Genomic DNA, 21,868 nt, shown 5'->3' on the forward strand with positions numbered 1-21,868 from the left:
TATGAATGCAATGTTGTATGCAGTCTCCCAATCTTGGCTCCATATTTGATGTGTTCCATAAGATTACAATCTCACATTTTCACAATCCTAAATAAGGCACCAGTTTAGTTATGAGTCAAGTTTAATATGCTGAAATTTCAATGATCAATGTTAAAATAAATTTCCTAATATAAACTGATTTATTTCTTTTAATTTAAATACTCTTATATATATATATATATAAATCAATGGTTGTCATATGACTATTAAAAGATTATAATTAATGATAGTCTGGTTGGGAATTTGGTAAGCTAGACTGGATACCTGGTGAAACAGTTGCGCAGTAATGCAAGGTTAACTTCCTCAGATAGCTCACAGCTTTTAATCCACTTTTATGGTCTTGAATAGCAGCACCGCTTGCAGAATAAAATGAAGTAACAACGTTACAGAGCAACAGAAACGAGGTTAGTGATAAAATTAACTACAAAACTGGGAACCAAAGTAGACGAAGTGAAGGAATTCTGCTACCTTGGAGGCAAAATAATGTATGACGGCCGAAGAAAGGAGGCATAAAAAGCAAATTAGCACTAACTGGGCATTCCTGCTCTAAAGAAGTCTACTATTATCGGGGGAAGGAACTTCTGAGGGGGAACGTTTCGCGCACAATATTGTAGAAAAGTGAAGGATGGATAGTGGTAAAACGATAAAAAAAAGAAGAGAAACGAAGCATTTGGGCTATGTTGCTATCAAAAGATTTTAAAATTAAGTGGACTGACAAAATAAGAAATGTGGAGGTTCACCGAAAAATAAACGCAGAAAGAAACACGCCGGAAACTTTGAGAAGAGGAACGAATAGGATCGTAGCATATGTGTAGAGACATTAAGATTAAACTTCCGTGGTACTATAGGGAGCTAGGGGATAAGAACTCTAAGCAGAGACAGAGAACGAAATACATCCAACAAGCAACTGGGAATGGTGGGTGTAAGAGCTGCTTTGTGATGAGGCGGTTGACGCAGGCAAGGAGATTGTGGCGGGCAGCATCAGATCAGTCAGATTGATTGCCACACGTGAAAAGAGAGATTCATACTGCTGCTGTGTGACGTATCTGCCAGTAGGCTTGATGTGAAGAGTTTGTGACGCGACGCAAGTGTGCACCACGATGCACTGTAAAATACACTGACAGAAAAAAAGGGTACAAACAAGGGAGAAGTTGTGTGATGTAAATGAAAGTTGGTAGGCGTATTTTTACCGCCGAACGATGATGTCTATTCAATTTCGCGCCAATTTAGATAGATTAGACGTACTTTTCATTCCAATTGGGCTATAGCGAGAGCCTCTGTGACGTGGAACATGTCCGAAAACAAGAGTACACGATAAATATTTACAAAACAAGAACAGATATGCTAATGTACCTTCCACAGACCCCAAATAGAGTTGCCCTTGTGGATATGAGATCGTCACAGAAAAAATAAAATCTTAAGCACATTTGCATTTAAAAGGATATAAAACTTAAATGTTCAACAATGGAAAATCCAGGATGGAATGTAACAGTATTATGAGAAGGAAAGTTGCCACTCTCCATATAGCGGAGATGCTGAGTCGCAGAGAGGCACAACAAAAAGACTGTCACAAATAAGCTTTTGGCCGACAAGACCTTTGTCAAAAATAGACGACACACACACAAACGGGCGCGCGCGCGCAAACGCAACTCACACACACACACACATGACTGCTGTCGCTGGCAGCTGAAGCCATGACTGCAGTCATGTGTGTGTGAGAGTTACGTTTGCCCGCGCGCGCGCGCGCGTGTGTGTGTGTGTGTGTGTGTGTGTGTGTGTGTGTGTGTGTGTTTGTGTCTCGTCCTTCACTATATCCCAAATAGTCTTTATTTTGTGGTCCGATGTGCCTATCCTTTTCTGAAAATGCATTCCTTAGTGGCGCTGGGAGAGCCACTATGAGGATGTAAATCAGGATTGCGTTAAATACGCGCTGTAACGGATGTGGGCGTTAGTAACTTTTGAAACCGGACGTGGTGAGTTGATGTTAGTGAATAACGTCTTTAAGGTGACAAACAGGCCATAATCAACTCTTCACTGACTTAGAACGAAGTCGCGTAATAGGGCTACGAGAAGCCGGATGTCGCTACAGGAAGTCTGTACATGCATGATTGCTGGCAGCGGTGGTCGCGAGAATGTACGGTCACAAGAAGACCGGACTCCGAAGACCACGTGGCAATACCGAGAGGGAAGGCCACGTTGTTTGCCGTATGTCTCTGTAGCATCGTACTGCGTCTGCAGCAGCAGTTGGCACCACAGTGATACAACGAACTGTTGCAAATTGATTACTTCCAGGACAGCTCCAAACCAGGCGCCTGGTTAAAATGAAAACTCCTGTAATAAGTTTTTCAGAATTTAGCTCGTAAGCAACTTCTTGGAACTTAAGAAGTTTTTGGGCTACGCTCTCTAATTGTCGTATAACTTTTCCATGGTTATACAAACCAAAAATAACGCATTTGCGACTTCAGTGGTGACAAGCGAGAACCCATTCGAGGGCGGGGTGGAGGCCTGTTGTGTTTTCTGATGAAATGTGGTTCTGCCTTTATGACAGCCGTGTGTTGGTTAGGAGGAGGACAGTTCAGGGCTTGCAACCAAGCTGCCTGCTTGCTAGGCACATTGGATCTACACCGTGAGTTAGAGTCTAGGGTGCGATTTCCTATGACAGAAGAAGGACTCTGGTGATTACTCCACGTACTCTGACTGCAGAATTGTATGTAAATCTGTTGATTCGACCTGCTGTGCTGCCATTCATGAACAGCATTACAGGGGTTGTTTTCATACACGATTACTTTCGCCCTGTTATCGCTGTTGTAACCCAACACTCTTTACTGAGTGCAGAGTGCGACAAGTTGCCTTGGCTTGCTTGATCTCTACATCTGTCTCCAATCGAGCGCAAATGGGACATCATCGGAAGACATCTCCCGCGTCATCCACAAACGGCATTAACCGTCCCTGTATTGACCGACCAAGTGCAAAAGGCATGGAACTCCATCGGACAACTGCACAACAAAATGCATGCACATTTCCATGCTTGCATTTAACATTATGGCGGTAACACCGGTTATTAATGTACCAGCATTTCACACTTGCAGTGACTTATATCGCTCTTACATTAACTTACCATCTTGCCATATTAATCACTTAAATACGTTACCTATTAATTCTCGAAATTTCATACCCCTATATTAGCTGATTTTGGCGTTGCAATTTCTTTCCGGTAGTGTATATTTGTTCGTCTGTAAAAGCCCTTTTTTTTTAAATATGTGATAAAATCTTATAAAAGATAAATCGTATTGAATAAGGATTTTGGTGAAATTTAGCTCATGGTCCTACCTTTTACAAAAGTTTGCCACCTTATTCTTAGTGCTTCTGGGAACAGTTACGATACTACTGCTACTGCAATGACAATGAGGTTTACTTCGTGCATAGCTACTGCCACAACGCCCACTTCTCAGTATGAGGAGGACAAAACGCTACAATTCAGTGCAGGTGGATTACGGAAACCGAAAGACGCGCTTAGTGGAGTCTAAGAAAACAGCAGCAGTTCTCAGCTGCGCCAGAAACGTTTCGCGAGGCAGAAAGTAAGTGGCTTATGAAGTCAAGCGTTAGCTGAGAAACTGCAAGCAATAACAGCCTTTTATCCATTGGCTCACAGCCGCTATCCATTTCTCGCAAGAAATCATTTCCATGCGTAGGCTGTCTCTTAGCGCAACCTTGAAACGATGTTTAGTAGAAATGGCGCTCCTTACACGGGTATGTAGTTCGCAAATATGGAGGAGTGCAGTCATAAGCATAATCGAAAATTTTTGTTTGTCCATTCTCAAACAATTTTCGTAGCACTTTAAGTCCTTGCAGTGTTCCTCACATTTGAATTCATTTGTCGTTATCCAAGGGTTCAAAATGTCGTTTACTCTCCTGTTTTCAAGCACAAGTTCATGCCACCAACATTACATTAAATGATGTTTCATTGGCGATTAACTATACGCCATTCATTCTCAAAAAAGTGGGATGAAAAATTTTAGGACAGTGCAATGACTGAAGTGAGGTACATTGGTCCAACAAGTTTTACAAAATCTTTTAGAACGATATTTGTCACAGTTCTTTCAGTGTGAAATGAAGATCTAAGAAATGATCAGTGATAGTGCTTGTAGACACGTCGGTCTGAAACAACTTCGCTCGCGGCGTACCGTCTACGGGAGCTCTGGGTCCAAGGCGCCATCCGCAAGTCACATGGTAGTCATACGGGCTACAGCACTTACGCAAAAAGCCTCTTGTCAACTTTTTCCTTGGTCTCATAATAATAAATAACGGAAAAATATCCCTGAGATACTTGTTAATGCATTAGGTACATTAATTATTCTCTCTGATGTTAGTGTGTGGTCGAGAGATGTTAACTTCTGTGGAATACGTATTGTAAAGGGTAGCTACAATGACTCCACTCGTAGCTCAAAACACATATTGTTGTCGTCAACTAAGACAGACAAGAAGTAATCACATTTTTAGAGAAATTCCCTGGCTTAGTAGCAAAAACTGTGGTTTAAATTTCGTACTAAAGGACACATTATATGGAAAGAACTAGACCAAGATTCAACAGTCAACCTTCAGTTGTAAAATTATACCGAATCTTCTGGTCAGATAAATTCAGGTATGTATGAAAAATTACTGAACTGGCGGAGTCAAATTAGGACCTAACAAAGAAAGAACTGCAACATTACAAATAGCAAATAAGTTCACTCGAAACAGACACACAAAAAAATCGGTATCACGAAAGAGAAATTACGACACGGTAATGCAGCCTCAACTGGATCAGACGAGTGACGGACTGGCGTGCCCCGTATCTTTACATCTACACCTACATCTACTACGTAAGCGACCTAACGGTATGTAGCGGAGGGTACTTCTAGTATCACTAATTTATCCTGTCCTGCATGTTCTACTCGCGAATGGGCGCGTGCGAAGAGCAATTGTCAGTAAGCCTCCGTATTAGCTCTAATTTCTCCAATTTTCTCATCGTGATCATTTCGCGAGAGACATGTGGATGAAAGTAATATCTTATCTGACTTCCCGAAAAGTGCTCTTGTAACGTGCACGTGGGGCACACAATACTCATTAAAACCTGTACAATGATGAGTGGGGTTCACCTTACGAGACAGGATTTTTGTACAGATATTGACCGCGTGTACCTGAATGGTGGCAAATCAGATATACACCCACTCTGTAATAACAATGATACGTCAAGTAAGTCCGAAATGCCACTACACGTCAGGACGGACAAGAAACAACACAGCAGATGCTACCAGTTTGTTAATAATACGGTCGCCAGCCTAATTAGGCATTAACTGAGTTCCTTCTCTGTACAAGTTGATGTACGTTCATGCAAAACAACACGTAATAACACTGCATAATATGTTAAATTTTAGAACAAGAAAATCTACTGAACTGATAATTTCACTTTTTGTACTAATAATGATAAACCATAAATACATAGCATTACACTATAATGTTTACTACAAAACTTCGTACTATCCGTTGTCCTGATTAAAATCGGGCATAGGTTAACATAGAAATAGCACTTTCGAAACACACACACACACAATGTCAATTTTGATAAAGATAAAACACTGACAAATTTTGGTTTCTATTTTGGCTTTGACTTTGCTGGTCAAATCAGTTTAGAACACTTCAGAATTCAAATGAATAAAAAGGGGGGGACCCTGAAACTGTTATGATCACTGAATTAAAATAATTAATTACTGAAATCATTATGTCCTCAAGATTTCCAATATATGATTTACTACTCTTTTTGTCTTATTTCCTGCTCATTTAAATACCATTATATCAGCCTCAAAATAATTAAACTTCATTTCTAAAACGATATCAAAATTATCTTCCAACTTTGTCAGACCTTTGTTATTCGTCTATTAGTTCATTAACAAAAAAGTTCTTTAAACATCATTCTAACATAGCTAGGTCTGCAGGTAATTATTATTAACACAAACTTTAATTTTTCATCTCGGGACACTCGGATTGCACAACATTTGGAAAGGACCCTGTCTGGGTTAGTTGTGAGGATAATTAAATGATAGGACAGTTCTGGTAAAATTTAAGTTGTTATTGAACAGTATGGAACAAAAGTAACACTGGTCCACACGAATACAGTACTAAAAGTTTCAACCTGTTTGTATCATTGTGGCGGTTGGCGAGTGGCGAGATGGCGAGGCACAGAGCACACATACACCCACAGCAATGGCTCTTGATGTATCGGCACTTTACTTCTTCATAGCGTCGCAATACTTTTCCATTTAGTGCCTATGGAATTTTGCCATGCTGTATAGGCGTCGGAACGGCATATCCGAGGCTCAATGAAACTACGTCTTCCGGGAGAGCCTCCTCGATCCAGAATGTGTTGCTCAGACCAATGCCCCACTCCGACTACTACTGCTGAGCCCGTTGTGCTGTACAGTTCCCGCGTGCATTTTCCCGCGCTCGCCTGCCATCCACCTTTTACCGCTCCCTTACAGACAGGGTATTCACCCGAGGTTTTGCGTTCTACATATTCTAATACATTGCCTACGCATGGACCAGACGCACACTTACAATTTTAACATCTTACCACAGTCTCAACAATTGTTACACTTCAATTCTATTGCAATATTGCTTGAAATTTGACATAAACATTGATATTCACACCGAAATTTGTTTACAGTTTTCTTAACACAATGACATGAAATAAAAAAGGAATGAAATCAGGACATTAATTACACTAATTTATCGAAAATCAGAAGAAAAAAATATTATTTGTACAGTAGTACGGTGTTGTTGTTGTTACACTCTCTCTAAATCGCCTCTTCGCTTAGCGCAACGCCTCGAGCATCTCTGTAACCTCTAGCGCCAACTAAACCCTCCCTGACTAAAGCGCTTCTCTACGTTGGATCTTCTCTATCTCTTCCATAAGCCTTACCCGGTAAGGATACCACGTTGATGAACAGTACCCAAGAATCAGTCGAACAAGCCCTCTATAAGACATTTCCATCGTGGATGAGTTTCATCTCCTTAAGATTCTTTCTATGAATCTCAGTCTTGCATTTGCTTTTCCTATCCTTTGTTTTATTGGGTCATTGCACTTAAAGTCGCTCTGTATATTTTATGGTAGGTACTCTTCCCAGCAGTTTGTCATCAGTAGTGCTGCAGTCGATTTCTTTTCCTATGTATGCAAAACATGTTGCACTTATTTAGGTTCAGGGTCAAGTGACAGAGGCTGGATCATTTACCAGTCATCTGCAGGCCATTCTGCAAATAGGTACTGTCTTCTGGCATTGCTAATTTCTTATAGTCAATCGCATTATCTGCGAACAGACTTAAAAAGCGTCCGACGTTTTCTACTAGATTTTTTATCTGCACTGTAAGCAGTAAATATTCTGTCACACTTCTTGCGGTACTTCGGATATTATCTTTACATCCGTCTATTTTGTTTCGTTTAGAGCGACGTGTTGAGTTTGTGACGGCTCATTTGATCGGTTGCCAAGCCCCTTTAACAGTTAGTCCCACCACCTGTAAGTGTTACATGTCGTATATGCCGTCATTCCTTTTTCAGTGGTCACCGTAATCTTTGTTTGATGTTAGGCTACGTTTATAAATTGCTTAACGTCTTTCACTACTTTTCGGGGGTCTTTTGAACGGACGTTCGGTTTTCGCAACCATCAGATAGGCCAATGAGTCCCGTTTAGAATAATTCCCCTTGTCTCACGGGGTGAACCCATCATAGTGAGGCTGGCGACACAAAAGAGACTTATCGGTGTTGGGAGAATGGGTAATTAAGGCTCCCAATAGCAATCAATCTCATTCAACTAATACATTTAAGGGAGAAATCACTGCAAGGAAGTCTCGAATTCAGTCGCAAATCCGGTTCGATACTGAATAAGCTCGTATTTTTTTCACCAAACGGCAGTGGGGGCTGGTGTCAAATGCCTTCCTGAAGTCAAGGAAAACGGCATTGACCCGAGCACCGTTGTCTACAGGGCTGTGGGTCTCATGGAGGACTAGAGCGAATTGATTTTCGCAAGACCTCTATTTGCGGAATTCATGTTGATTTTTACGGAGGAGATTTTCGTTCTTGGGCATAAAATATGTTCCAGAAATCTACAAATATGACGTCAACGATATAGACCATTGATTATGTGCATCTGTCCTATGACCCTTCTTCGCTTTTGATTCAGTTTATCGAAATCCGTGTAATGTTTGTACTTTTAGATGAATATCTGGTGCTGGTAATGTGAGTGACATCAGTGATTGTGGAGATGGAGCCCCTAACATTTCAATTTAATTTCCCGCTAATCTTTAGTTAATCACATGTCCTGTAGTCGTTACGGTGTATCAGCTTGACGGGATCTCTAGTGGTAAGACGGAATAGACAGCTACTTACTACTGGTCAGCCGGGAGTAGGGCCAGTAGCCTAGACGCTGGAATTCAGGTAGCCAATGGAGGGTTAAAATGGCTCTGAGCACTATGGGACTTAACATCTGAGGGCATCAGTGCCCTAGATCTTAGAACTACTTAAACCTGACTAACCTAACGACATCACACACATCCATGCCCGAGGCAGGATTCGAATCTGCGACCGTAGCGGTCGCGCGGTACCAGACTGAAGCGCCTAGAACCGCCTGGCCACACGGGCGGCCCCGATGAAAGGGTCTTGGATTGTCCGGAACGGCCCCGGCATCGCACGAGCGGTCGTAATTACACCGGATGCATCCACGCTGCTATGCCTCTGCGCCGGTTTTCTGTAGGGCTGGGAGGAAAGATAGAATTTCTTATACACTCTGGAGAAGAACTTGGAAGTGACACTCCGGACGAAGAAGCGGAAAAAGACACTCGGGTCTCGAAGACGTCGAGCAGCGAACGTTCTGGTAACGGAGGTTGCATTTGTATTGCTGAGGGTCAACCAATCACATGGTGACTCAGTGATTAGCAGCTGGCAGAAGACTCCAGCGTATGCATGACTCGACGCTCCGACTCATCGACTATGGTGAGAATAGCGTAGGTTAAGTGGAAAGGAAGACAGTTACGCGTTTTTAGGTCTGTTGTACCTACACTTGATTACCTTCCGTGGTTTAACTACTGATCAGAGATTCGAGGGCTCATCTATGACTGAGCGGTCTTTGTCTCTTACATGCTGATTTCGTATGACTTCCTGAGACAATCTGGTTAATCAATCACTGAACACCAGTCCGCAGTTATGCATTTTTGAGAATGTTCTGTTGAGATGATGATTGTTCCTGTCCCATTTGTTCCTTATTCACTTTGCCAAACCGGTCTGCCTCCGGATTAAGTTTGTGGCTATGTTGAAAACTGGTACTTGTCTCTCTTTGTAATTTATTGCTCCCTTCAACGTATAACTATTACTTTCTTGACTATATAGTGGCCTACGAGGAATGATTGTAGTAAGTTGCCATAAAATTATGCCCAGATTTTTAATTCAGTTGTTGGATTCAGTGCCCTTTTTCTTATAAAATATTAAACGCTATTTGTAAGAAACCACGTTCTGCACTCACTCACAAGGGTCTTTCTATTCATATCGTTCAGTTCAATGTGCGTCAGAATCATTAATGTATCCGGGTTTGTCGGGAGCGACCTGTCTCTCTGGCGGTTCAGCCATCACAGACCACTTTTGTAGCCAAAAGGCTTGCTAAGTCGGTTGACATCTTACAAGCTGTCAAAACAGAAGCTCTTAATGCATATCATGATAACTGAAGTAATTGATGGCAGATTCCATACATAAAAAATGAAAAAAAGCAAGAAAAGAAAATTCTCAGGAAAATGATAAACAGTTATCTGTGAGCCCCTAAGATCTCTTGCGATTACCTACATACAATGAACAAAAGGCCCACAAAGAAAATTTTAAACTTGCCTTATCGATGAGAAACTGCAACAAGTGGCTAGAAGAAATTAACGGAGACTTGACAGAAATTGGCATTAATTAAGAAACATTCAACGTGGAAAGCAATTTACAAGCTCATTTCATAGACACCGTTTTGCTGATAAGCTTCACTAAAATAGTTCAGGAAGCATAAAGGAACTTAGAGAGACATAGCGTACACATAAAGAAGTACCGGGAGGAAAATCTGAAACAAAATACAAAGTTAATTCAAACAAGCTGCTTAGTTCGGCACGATGAATTAAAGTAATCGACTTTAATTACATTTCTATGGCTAGCACTTCTAATCCTTTTATTTATTAATTGAAAATTACGGAATCAAATCCAATCGTCGATAGAAAACAATTAACGAAAACTGACTTCCATGCTGGACAGAGTAATAAGTCTGTCACCACTAAATTAACTTTTAAAGTGGCAGTTAACAAGTAGCACCACTACAAAATCAACTTCCAATGTGGACCTAGCAACAACATTTGTATTTTAATTTAATTTATGAGTGATCAGCTTTTGTACGCAAGCAATATTAAATCATTTATGTCTCTAGGGTGAAATACTGAACAGTTTCGAATATAACAAAACAAAAATGGAGAGAAGTGATGAAATGCATAAAGAAAAATCTGAGTCAGAATTCGTCAATGAATTGTGGTAACCATTTTGACTGACGAAATGAGCAGTCATGGAGGAAGGCATATGAGTACATGCAGTAGCAACTAAACATGAAATCTCTAACAAAAGTTATACAGTATACTGGAAAGGAGAAAATAATGGATGTTAACCGAAAAAGCACTTCCAGTTAGAACTGAGTATTGCTGACATGAAATTGAAGTGGATTACGTATGATTACCACAGGGCGGGAATCCAGTGCGCATGAAAATAGCTAAAAGTCGTAGTTTTCTTTTTTTAGGTCGATTAATAAGCCTAATATTAGTATGAAATGTGTGTGTGAAATTTTCACTTGAACACGCCATCCTGTAGAATGGTTCATTACCTCTGCGTATTTCCTCACAGACAATCACCTCAAAATTAACTAGAAAACATCTATGAGGGAAGAAACTATTTCAATTACAGTTATAGTGGGAACTATCTTTCTTAACCCTTGGATTCATTAGTTGCTGAACCTGTAAAAATGAAGTCGTATAACAAATACAAAAAGTTATTTATTGTAACAAAATTATGGAATCAGGAAGGATTTGGTGAGACACAATGAATGAGAATACATTTTTATGATATTGTGACCCTCATTTCAGTATATGAAATACAATATCAAAAATTACATTGTAAGTTTTCTGAGATTAAACAAAAATTTACTGGTCTCACAGGATAAATTCTGCTAATTAAGAGAATATTCTACGCGAATAATTAGACTACGTTCTTCGCAAACAGTTTTTGTACATTTGCTGCCTGTGCGACGACGTTTCCTGTCTAATCGATATCAACACAAAATGCATCATCTTTTTGATGATCTTTCAGTTTCAAAAATCCTTAGCTGTAACTCTACAACGTGCCACGGAGTGCAGAAAATTCTTTTTGAGGTATAAATTGTTGAAGCTCTTCTCCATGTGAGGACCTTGGCCTCATTCCTTGAGGAAAATTCTTCTGTACTTTTTATGTTATTGTCACAATAAATAAAGAGTGTATAGAGCTGATAAAGCCATTACAGTTGCCCATAAGACAAAAGACCATCTATTTGGCTGGCACTTGCATGTGTATGTTCGTGCCTTCTGGTCAAGAGAATCAACTCCTTATTTAGTTTTGCTATAGAATGGAATTATCACTGACATGTTTTTGTGTCCTTCATCTACTATTGCATTGTTTTGCAGAGAATTTAGTACTATTACTCTTTAGTTCTTTTTTGAAACGTATCTTACAGCTGCCAAATTGTATTTAAACAGCAAATGACGAGGATAAAACTTCTCTGGATATGGAAACTATAATTTCTGTTTGTTTTGTCTCAAAGTTCCCATTGCTGTAACCCTTCCTGCAGTGTTTTATTCAAATGGTAGAATACCTGTGAAAAATAGTTATTCATTGCGGCATTTGTTGAGGTTCCCTCCCATGTCTGTGTTAGTTCAATTACTGCATCAGAAGCAACATTGGTTTGTTTTTAATGTGATTAGTGATTTTTCAAGTATGAACCAAACCATCTAAAGCGTATGAAGTCAAAGCATCGCAAAACCAGAATATTTTCAATCTATATTTCCGTGGTTTGGTGGAAATACGCTGAATAAACTTGCAATGGCCTCCTGAGGGATCAAGTTCTTCATTGATAGTTTAATCGAGGTCATGCCTTGTCGCAAGTTTTCTATGAAAAATTCCCAAACATAGCGAGTCGGTCCCATGTTGTCACACTTGTTTCTGGTCTCTCTGGTCCGTTTGTCATCGAGCCTCTTCGTATATCTTCAAATCTGTTAAGTGAAAATGTGACCAAGTTAGCAGGATTGTTGAAGTTACAAGGATATAGCTCTCATAGTGATACGCCGCAGTTTCTATCTACACCAGCTACAAGTAAGAATCCTATAAATTCATTCGTTTCCTCGGTCGAACATTCTCCCAGTTGTTTCCCTTGGTGCTATCAATACGGTTACAGCCTTAACTGGTACAATGAACGGTGCCCTATAACAGTCGTTGTGACACAAAATGAATCCAAGAGTCTTAGGAAAGTAAGTTACAGAACCGCTTATTAGAATAGGTGGAATTTTCGTGTACTTGAATTTTACTGGATGGTAGCGGTGTTTCACTTCACTGAGTCCTTCACGACCGATAAAGAGATCAGGACTTTTTCGCTTGACACGCTAGATGCCACGGGTTCGTTAGCCTATTCAATGGACCAACCGTGTCTGAATCGCTGTATTCTTCCTGATATAACAGAGCTTCGTCTTCAAGCAGTTCACAGATTTTTGGTTCTAAATTCTGATCACTTGTACTGACTTCAAATGATGTCGGCTTACTTCTGACATATATAATCCATGCTGCAACCAAAAATTAAAAGTATCTCGCGTTATTATTCCGTTTATGAGACTTAAGTCATGCTCACCTGAAACTATTTTGGCAAAAAAAGATACACTTCCTTAATTGTTTCCAATGATCTTGCCAACAAATCATGCCATTCGGACCAAAAATAAATGAACTATCTGAAAGAGGGTTCTTTCGCCAAGGAGTCGAAAAGTAACTCGTCGTGGATTAGATGTGTCGGATTAGAAAGTCCATAATGGAAAATAATTAATTTAAATTAACCTAATAATGTTTTTCCTAAGGAAGTGTAACTGCATTTACAATTATTACAAGTAGTGCAAATTAAAATAAATAATTGTGAAATTAAAGGTTGCCAGGTTCAGAAGATCGCTGTTATGCATCCAAGGGTTAAGGTCATTGAAGAAATGTAGATTTTCTAAAACTGTGGAGAAGAAGAGAGATTTTTCTTAAAGAAATCAAATTTCTTAAATAGTATAAACTAATAGTATCGTAAAAAATTCACTGGTCTCACCACGTTAAGGGTGACAATTAAAATTTAAACTCTATTATATGTTTTCAATCCTCTTTTGGAAGTGACTTATTTTTTATTGAGACTCAGAGCCCCAGCAGTAAGATACAATACTTAATAATTGCATTACTTACCTGGTTCGCAAGTACTAATTCTAAACTGTGAAACGTTGTACAGTTAAATAAATGTGTAGCAAGCTTACTCTGCATTTTGCATTTAAGCACCAAGGAAATGATCCTCAGCTGTGACAATATGGTTGTTTTTGTACTACACGTATATTTTTTGGCATTTCTAAGTAAAAAAGACATCAGAAAATTAACCATATTCAGCTGAAATTATATAGTGGCTGGTTTCCATACGGATAACATTAAATCTGGGTACGACCACATTAAGAATTATTTTTGTTGGAGGCATAGTTACGGGAACCCCAGCCCCTTCCACTGTTGTAGACTAGTTGAAAACACTCCCTGTCGAATCTATATTTAACGTGAGATAACCGATAGAATAATTGCGAACATCAAAGAAGTGAGAGCAGTTGATCTTCATAATAGTTTCCGGCGTAAAAAATAGCAGCCCCCGACACAAAACTCTACCTCTACTGCTAATTAATAAATTGCAGTTAAATCTGACCACAAATTTCTAGCCCATCACTGCACATTTCCTAGGAGCGCTCCAAAACGACGATACCAAATTCGTTTTACTTTTCACGTCATGACAATGAGGACACAGTAAATTGGGGTGCATTCAATAATTTTTTTTCTCTGTCGACTGAGGAACAGAATATAAGTCATAGCAAACAATACTGCTCTGGGCTATCCTCACCTGTCTACTGCGAGGTGGTCGCATATTATTAAAAACCAATACTGTCAAATCATAAAAGGCGTTTATGAGCGTGAAATAAGATGTGTTCTCGTTACTCTAGTTAGCAGTACTGTCCGTGTGTAAGGCGACAAGTATCAGCTGAGTAAACACGGCACTTAGTATTAATTAACCTCCAACAGCCTGGGTTATCAACATTACTCTTATCTGATTCACTACTCCACTCGAACAAATACCTCACCTGACTCTCTAAAGTACACATGAAAGGTCACAAATCATTACAACCTCCCTAACTAGTCTTGCCGTAAAAGATCGTGAAGTAATAAATAATTTTAGACAGTGTGCCGATCATGATTATCAGTGTCCCTCTAGTTCTGAAGTACAGTGTTACTTTTCATGAAAGCCTGTTGTGCATGTCATACTGCTTCTTTTATTATTTTTTTCCTTTCTCCACATCAACAGAGTCTGTTCCTAACAACAGCAAATAGCAGTTCATTCCAAACAAAGTTTTTAGCATCAAGTAATACACTGCTGAGACTTGTGTAATACTACCACATTAGAAAATTGGTCAAAACTGACGTTCTGGTTCACAGTGGTATTACAGTTTTTGATTAGTTTGATCCAGACGTTTTTCAATATACTGTGTTGAGTCGATGTGCACACAGCAATGAAAATTATTGCACCTATAGATACAAAATTTTGTAGTGCGCACTAATAAATAAAGCTTCCTATTATGTCTTAGGTAGTAAGTAGGAAATCGTTGTTTCCTGTAAATAAAAATTTCAAGACCATAACCTATTGTGGGTTTCATAAAATCAGTTCATCACTTCTTTACTGTGGATATTTTAACTATGACTGACGTTAATTATTGCTTGTGTTGTCATTGCACCTCTGTCGATTTCTTCTGCTGCAGCTGCAAGATACCAATTCCCTACGGTCTTGACATGCATCAGCCAGAAAAGGACAATTGTACAGTGAATCTGAAACTAAAAAATTCTGATGAGCTGATGTTATCTGCTTCATTTTCCGCCCAATAATTTACTGGCAATATAACTTGATTTTTTAAATAATTCTCCTCCAATGTTGAACCTTTTTTTTTTCTTTTTTTTTCGGGTGAACTTAAACGGGCTGCTGGACTAGAAGCACCAGCACACACTCTTATGTTACAGAATCGCAGAAATTTTAGATAAAGTAAACGACTACAATGAAGAAAGTACTTATTAAAATAATGTAAACTTGTAACCAGAATCGCATTATTTAAGAGAGTAGAAGGAAGGGAAAAACAGAAACAAAAATGCAGATAATATGAGTACGCGAGTACATGCCTACAGCTTTTTAACTTCTCTGATTCAATTAAATGAGAATAATTAATAAGTCTTTGTTTTTGCGGCCTCATCCCTTATTATTATTATTTGTATTCGACCACATTTGGGAGACAGTAGTACTCTTTTCTATATGAATTTGGGAGAAATTCCAGCGTGCGACTCCACGCGCCAGCCTTGAGCAGTGCCGTCATGCCGGGCCCAAAGATGTAACACACACAGGATCTCAAAATGGCGAAGAATTCTCGTATAAGTTTCCTTGGCGCCTAGACGTATTCGCGAGAATAGTAGAAATGATTAAAAATAAATATAAAAACTAACGGGGAACCGCAGGAAAATGGGATTCTGGATCAGGAGAAACTAAAATGCAACGTAAAAGACGCAGAATCACAGTAATAACAGAGAAGGGAACAAGATATTGGTTAGAATCACGAAAAATAACGAAACGTGGATTCGACAAATTGAGCTGAGCTATTTACAAGATTAAATAGAAAGAACAATGCTAAAAAAAATCGATAGTAAAATAAGTCGTCCTACACGCCTAACGAAAAATCGCAAAAAAATAACGACATGAATTTAATTATATATGTGTAGTAGGCAGATGAACACCAAAAAAATGATTCTGAAGGAAAACGCGCCATATTCGGACAAAAAACCTTCTTACACTCGTAAATAATAAGAACGAAGATTATAAAAATAACAGAAGCTCGTTTCACTCGCTGCGATGTCAGTTCTGCTCTTAGGTTCCTCCCTTATTTCACCCTCGGAAATCATCCTGAATTCCAACAAAAACAGATAAATATTTTTGAGAACCGTGGTTATAAATATGACTGCCATTTCTTTCACTCGCAGTGGTTTAAGCTTTGCGCTTAGTATCCTCTTTAACAACGCTCTCGCAAATCGCAACGTAGAATAAACAACATACTTTACGCCAGTTACCAATACGAGAACAGACAGCATTTAATAACAAGTCTAAGAACAGGTTGTTTAAATCCTTCACATTGAAAACTCATGACGTCATAGACAAAGTCGCACAGTAGAGCCAATCCAGAATTTGGTATCTTGTTTTTACTGCAATATGAAATCGAATATACTTGATTTATTGTTTAGTTACACTTAAAGATATAGAGAAGCATTTATGTTTTATTAACATTAGAGAGTTCTCTAAAATTCATTTCAATTAAGGATCTATATGCAAATTGACACGATACTTTCCTTACCTTCTGCTTCATAATACTGTGTCGCCACGAGAATGGCCTCGCGCGCCTGTAGTTGGAATCCATGCCCTCTATATTCTTTACTGCCAAAGGAGATCCTGACATACAGCAGCGCTGCTTCCAGATTTAAAGTGCGAGATCCAGAATACTGCCGTCTGTTCTGTCTGATGCGTTTCCATAGAAACGTAAACAGATTTGTACTGCATGTTTGGTCGCCGTAGATACATAATGCAACCAACGTCAGGCCCACAGTAACTGTTAGCGGTCTATTCTCGCCGGGCAGACTACTGCGATGCATGGTCCGATAGTCAACTAATGCACTGTATTCCACCTTCAGTTAAAATATTTTCTATTATCGGCATTTGCATATCGTTCAAAAACTCCTAACAAGGGTCACCAACGCCACTTTGACCAAAGAAGCTACTTAAAATAGCCACTGCTGTAACATCATTGGTAAACACTTTTAACACAATCAAAAAGTTTCCACGTTTCGACTACTGGACTGGGAAAAGTGGAAAAGTACAGAGCTAACAGTCTTGGCGCCACTGGTTCCTTACAGGATCTGAAGACATATCCGCACTGATAAACTGCCATAACAGTTCAACGATACACTGGTCCAATGTTACACCAGAATCGAATCATTTCAAGATCCTCTGAAGAAAATGTACTCCATTGACCGTCACTGAACAATATCAAGTTCGTTTCTTCTACTAACACCTCCTCCACCTAACCAGTATCTCCACGATGTCATTCGAGACTTAAGCGTACTGACAGCGCGCACACACACTAAGTCGCAACATTCAGCAACAAACGTCGGAGAAAGAGCTTATCTAGACCTCAGTGCTCATGAGCGCACTCGCAAATCCGAATGAGCGTTCAATATTAGAATAATAACTTCTTCAGATACCGTGAACCACTAACTTATGACGTCTGAAAAAACAACACTGTCAAGAGCCACCTACGGCCTCGAGGCCCACGACACCCTTCAACACGTAGTAAGGCTAGATGACAGATTCCACATTTTACTAGCACCAGGCAACTATTCGTCAATAATACCTTCCAGCAACTAGCCCTGACGCGCCTTTTGGCTGAAACGTAGTTATTCTGATTTAACTTTCCAGTACTCTTGCTAACGTCGCTTTTCTGCTGCCTCTCGACAGGAATTCTAGCATTATTATTTCAGAATTAACGTTGTTGGAAGAATACGTGATATCAACCGAAAGTGATACACGCTTAAGAGACCTTAGCAAATCCACACTGTAAAACACAGAAAGCCTTGCAGATCTCCTCAAAAACTCAGGAGACGAAGATTAGTCCTGAGAGCCCAGTAGGTGTGAAACGCAGACAAAGGCGAGTACCCACAGACATGAGGATAGTAAAATCTCTGGGCGATGCTAAAGTGGTGTACAGCATAAAGGTGGGTGTGTGATGCGTTTTTCACAGAGGGAGTCGAAGTGTACCTTACAAGAATGCTAATGTACGTGGGTTAGGCAAAATTATGCTTGAACATATACGCAGATGATAGCGAAACCTGCAGATTGCGCAGTTGTACAATGGCAACTAACGGCTCCTGTACAGTGTCCTAAACACGTTGCAAGTGTCAGTCTTGGCCAGAACAGATTTCTGTGTAGTGCTTTATGTCGGAGCTAAGTGAATTCGGACGTGAGCAGATCGTTGGTGCTCGTATTGTGGGCGATTCCTTAACCAAGATAGCCGGAGTATTTGATGTTCAAGAGGCACCGTATCGAAAACATATACCACATACAGGCAAAGCGGAAAAACATCACCTGCGACGTCACAATGCGGATAAAAATGTGCTGTGACAAAAAGTATGAGGACGACGGCTGAAAAAGTCACTGCAGAACTGAATGCCGCACTCTCCAACCCTGTCATCACCAAAACAACATGAAGGAAGCTCCATAAGAGGGGAATTTCCGGGCGAGCTGGAATTCCAAACCACTGATTAGTGATGCAAATGACCGTGGCTCCGAAGCCGTAAAACTTGAACGGTGAAGCAGTGTTACGATGTAATTTTGTCTCATGACTCTTGGTTCACGCTGGTCAAGTTTACTTCCGAAGAGTAAAACATGGCGGGTGTTCGATGATGATTTTGGCCGCCATATGGTGGTATTCCATGGTCCCTATGATTACTCGGCAAGGTGGTGTTAATGCCAAGAATTATGTGAAAATTGTGACTGGTCAGGTCCATTCCATGGTACAGTGTTTGCTTCCCATTACTACTGCTGTGTTCCAAGACGACATGACCCTGTTCACACAACTCCAGAACTGGTTCTGTGAGCAAGAGGATGAAACGTCGTATCGCCTGGTCATCACAATCAACAGACCTCAATATTACTGAGCCTTTGCGGTCTACTTTTGGGGAGAAGGATGCGTGGTCGGTATTCATCACCATCATGGTTACCTGAACCTTCCACTATTCTACATGAAGAATGGTCTGGTGGGCTGATCGAGCATCTGAAGTAGCGCCACTCGCGACATAGTTACAACGCAATAAGGCCGTGCCTACGCGTCCTGCTTTGCGCTGTCAACGTTGCTGCTTGGGTCAGCTTGCGCCTCTGGGGCTATAACATATACTCTCGAAAATCATCGCTGTCTTTTGTTAATTTATACTTATTTACTGCATACCATCCTTAACGATCACTGTAGTGGCTAAGAACCTTCACCTGCTGCTTCATCCATAATTACTGTTTTAAAGAATTCAACATATATTCTGCTCAACACGTTGCGTTAATACATCTATGACAACTCATTGAACATATTTTATCGAAGACTTATCAGGCAGTCTATTTGGATGAAAACCGAATTACAGTAACTTAAACGCTTCCTGAACTATTGGAGGTGAGCTAGAACTTGGAAAACTGTTAGTTTATAGCCTCAAGCCCAAAAAGCGCAGAGGAACGCAGGATATTCTGACTATCACTACATCCACAGTCAACTGAATGACGCTGATGCCGAGCCTCTGTCCCGACTGAAAAGTAAATTTAATCATTCGGAACTATTATTGCTCTACGGATGCGTGACTTGGCGTGGTGGGTGGTGAAATCATTAACGAAACTGACATTAAATTTACACACTTCAAAAAATGATTTGCATCACCTTGGTTCAGAGAGTTCCAGAACCTATACAGAAAATTGGAATAGAGAGCAACCCAAACATCATTTCCGCCCTTTTTATTCCTCATGAAAACCACACATAGCATGTTGTACCACCATACAGCGAGACCTTCAGAGGTGTCCTCAGATACCCAGTACCACGTCCTCTTGCACTGATGCATGCCTGCACTCGTCGTGACTTACTATCCACAAGTTCATCAAGGCACTGTAGGCCAGATTGTCCCACTCCACAACGGCGACTCTGCATAGATCCCTCTGAGTGGTTGGTGGGTCACGTCGTCCATAAACAGGCCTTTTCAACATATCCCAGACATATTCAATAGGGCTTTTGTCTGGAGAACATGCTGGCCACTCTAATCGACCGATCTCGTCATCATGAAGGAAGTCATTCATAGGTGTGCACTATGAGGGCGCGGATTGTCGTCCATGAAGGCGAATGTCTCGCCAATATGCTGTCGATACGGTTGCACTATCGGTCGGAGGATGGCATTCACGTATCGTACAGCCATTACAGCACCTTCCACGACCACCAGCAGTTTACGTCGTCCCCACAAAATGCCACCCCAAAAAATCAGGGAACCTCCATCTTGCTGCACTCGCTAGACAGTGTGTCTAAGGAGTTTAGCCTGACCGGGTTGGCTCCAAACATGTCTCCGACGTGTCCGGTTGAAGGCATATACGACACTCATCGGTGAAGAGAACGTGATGCCAATCCTGAGCGGTCCATTCGGAATGTTGTTGAGCCGATCTGTACCGCGCTGCGTGGTGTCCTGGTTGCAAATACGGACCTCGCCATTGACGTCGGGAGTGAAGTTCTGCACGACGTCCTGTGGCTGCACGAAAAGCATTATTCAACATGGTTGGGCTGCTGTCAGGGTACTTCCGAGCCATTATCCGTAGGTAACGGTCATCCACTGCAGTAGTAGCTCTTGGGGGCCCTGTGCTAGATATGACTTTGACAGTTCTTGCCTCTCTGTATCTTCTCCATGTCCGAACAACATCGCTTTCCAGAATGAGATTTTCACTCTGCAGCGAGGTGTGCGCTGATATGAAACTTCCTGGCAGATTAAAACTGTGTGCTGGACCGAGACTGTAACTCGGGACCTTGAAGCTGTGAGACCGAGTCGTGAGTCGTGTTTGATAGAGCACTTGCCCGCGAAAGGCAGAGGTCCCGAGTTTGAGTCTCGGTCCGGTATACAGTTTTATCTTGCCAGAAAGTTTTTAACATCCCTTTGGTTCACTCCGAGACGCTTGGACACTTCCTCTGTTGACAACCCATCCTGGCACAAAGCAACAATGAGGACGCGATCGAACTGCAATATTGAGCGTCTAGGCATGGTTGAACTACAGACAACACGAGCCGTGTGCCTCCTTCCAGTGGAATGGTTCAAATGGCTCTGAGCAATATGGGACTTCACACCTGAGGTCATCAGTCCCTTAGAACTTAGAACTACTCAAACCTAACTAACCTAAAGATGTCACACACATCCATGCCCGAGACAGGATTCGAGCCTGCGACAGAAGCGGTCGCGCGGTTCCAAACTGAATCGCCTAGAACCGCTCGGCCACATCGGCTGGCCTAGTGACATCTTGAAACGTCAAAGGGACTGTGTCTGTGATACAATATCCACACTCGACGTCTGTCTTCAGGAGTTCTGGGACCCGGGATGATGCAAAACGTTTTTTGATGTGTGCATTGTATGTTATATTCAAGAGACATAGCTTATCGCAGCAAGTCAATAAGGCGTTAGTCCACCTTTGGCCCTTAAGCAAGGAGTTACTTGCCATGGCACTGATTGACTGAGTTCTTGGCTGTCTACCTGAGGAGTATCGTGGCCGATTATGTCCAATTTTATCTGAGAGAGTACTTTGTGTGCTCTATGCGTCTAATCTAAGATAAGTGACAAATAAATTTACATGTATTG

Source organism: Schistocerca serialis, chromosome 5 (assembly GCF_023864345.2).
Source record: "Schistocerca serialis cubense isolate TAMUIC-IGC-003099 chromosome 5, iqSchSeri2.2, whole genome shotgun sequence".
NCBI lineage: Eukaryota > Metazoa > Arthropoda > Insecta > Orthoptera > Acrididae > Schistocerca > Schistocerca serialis.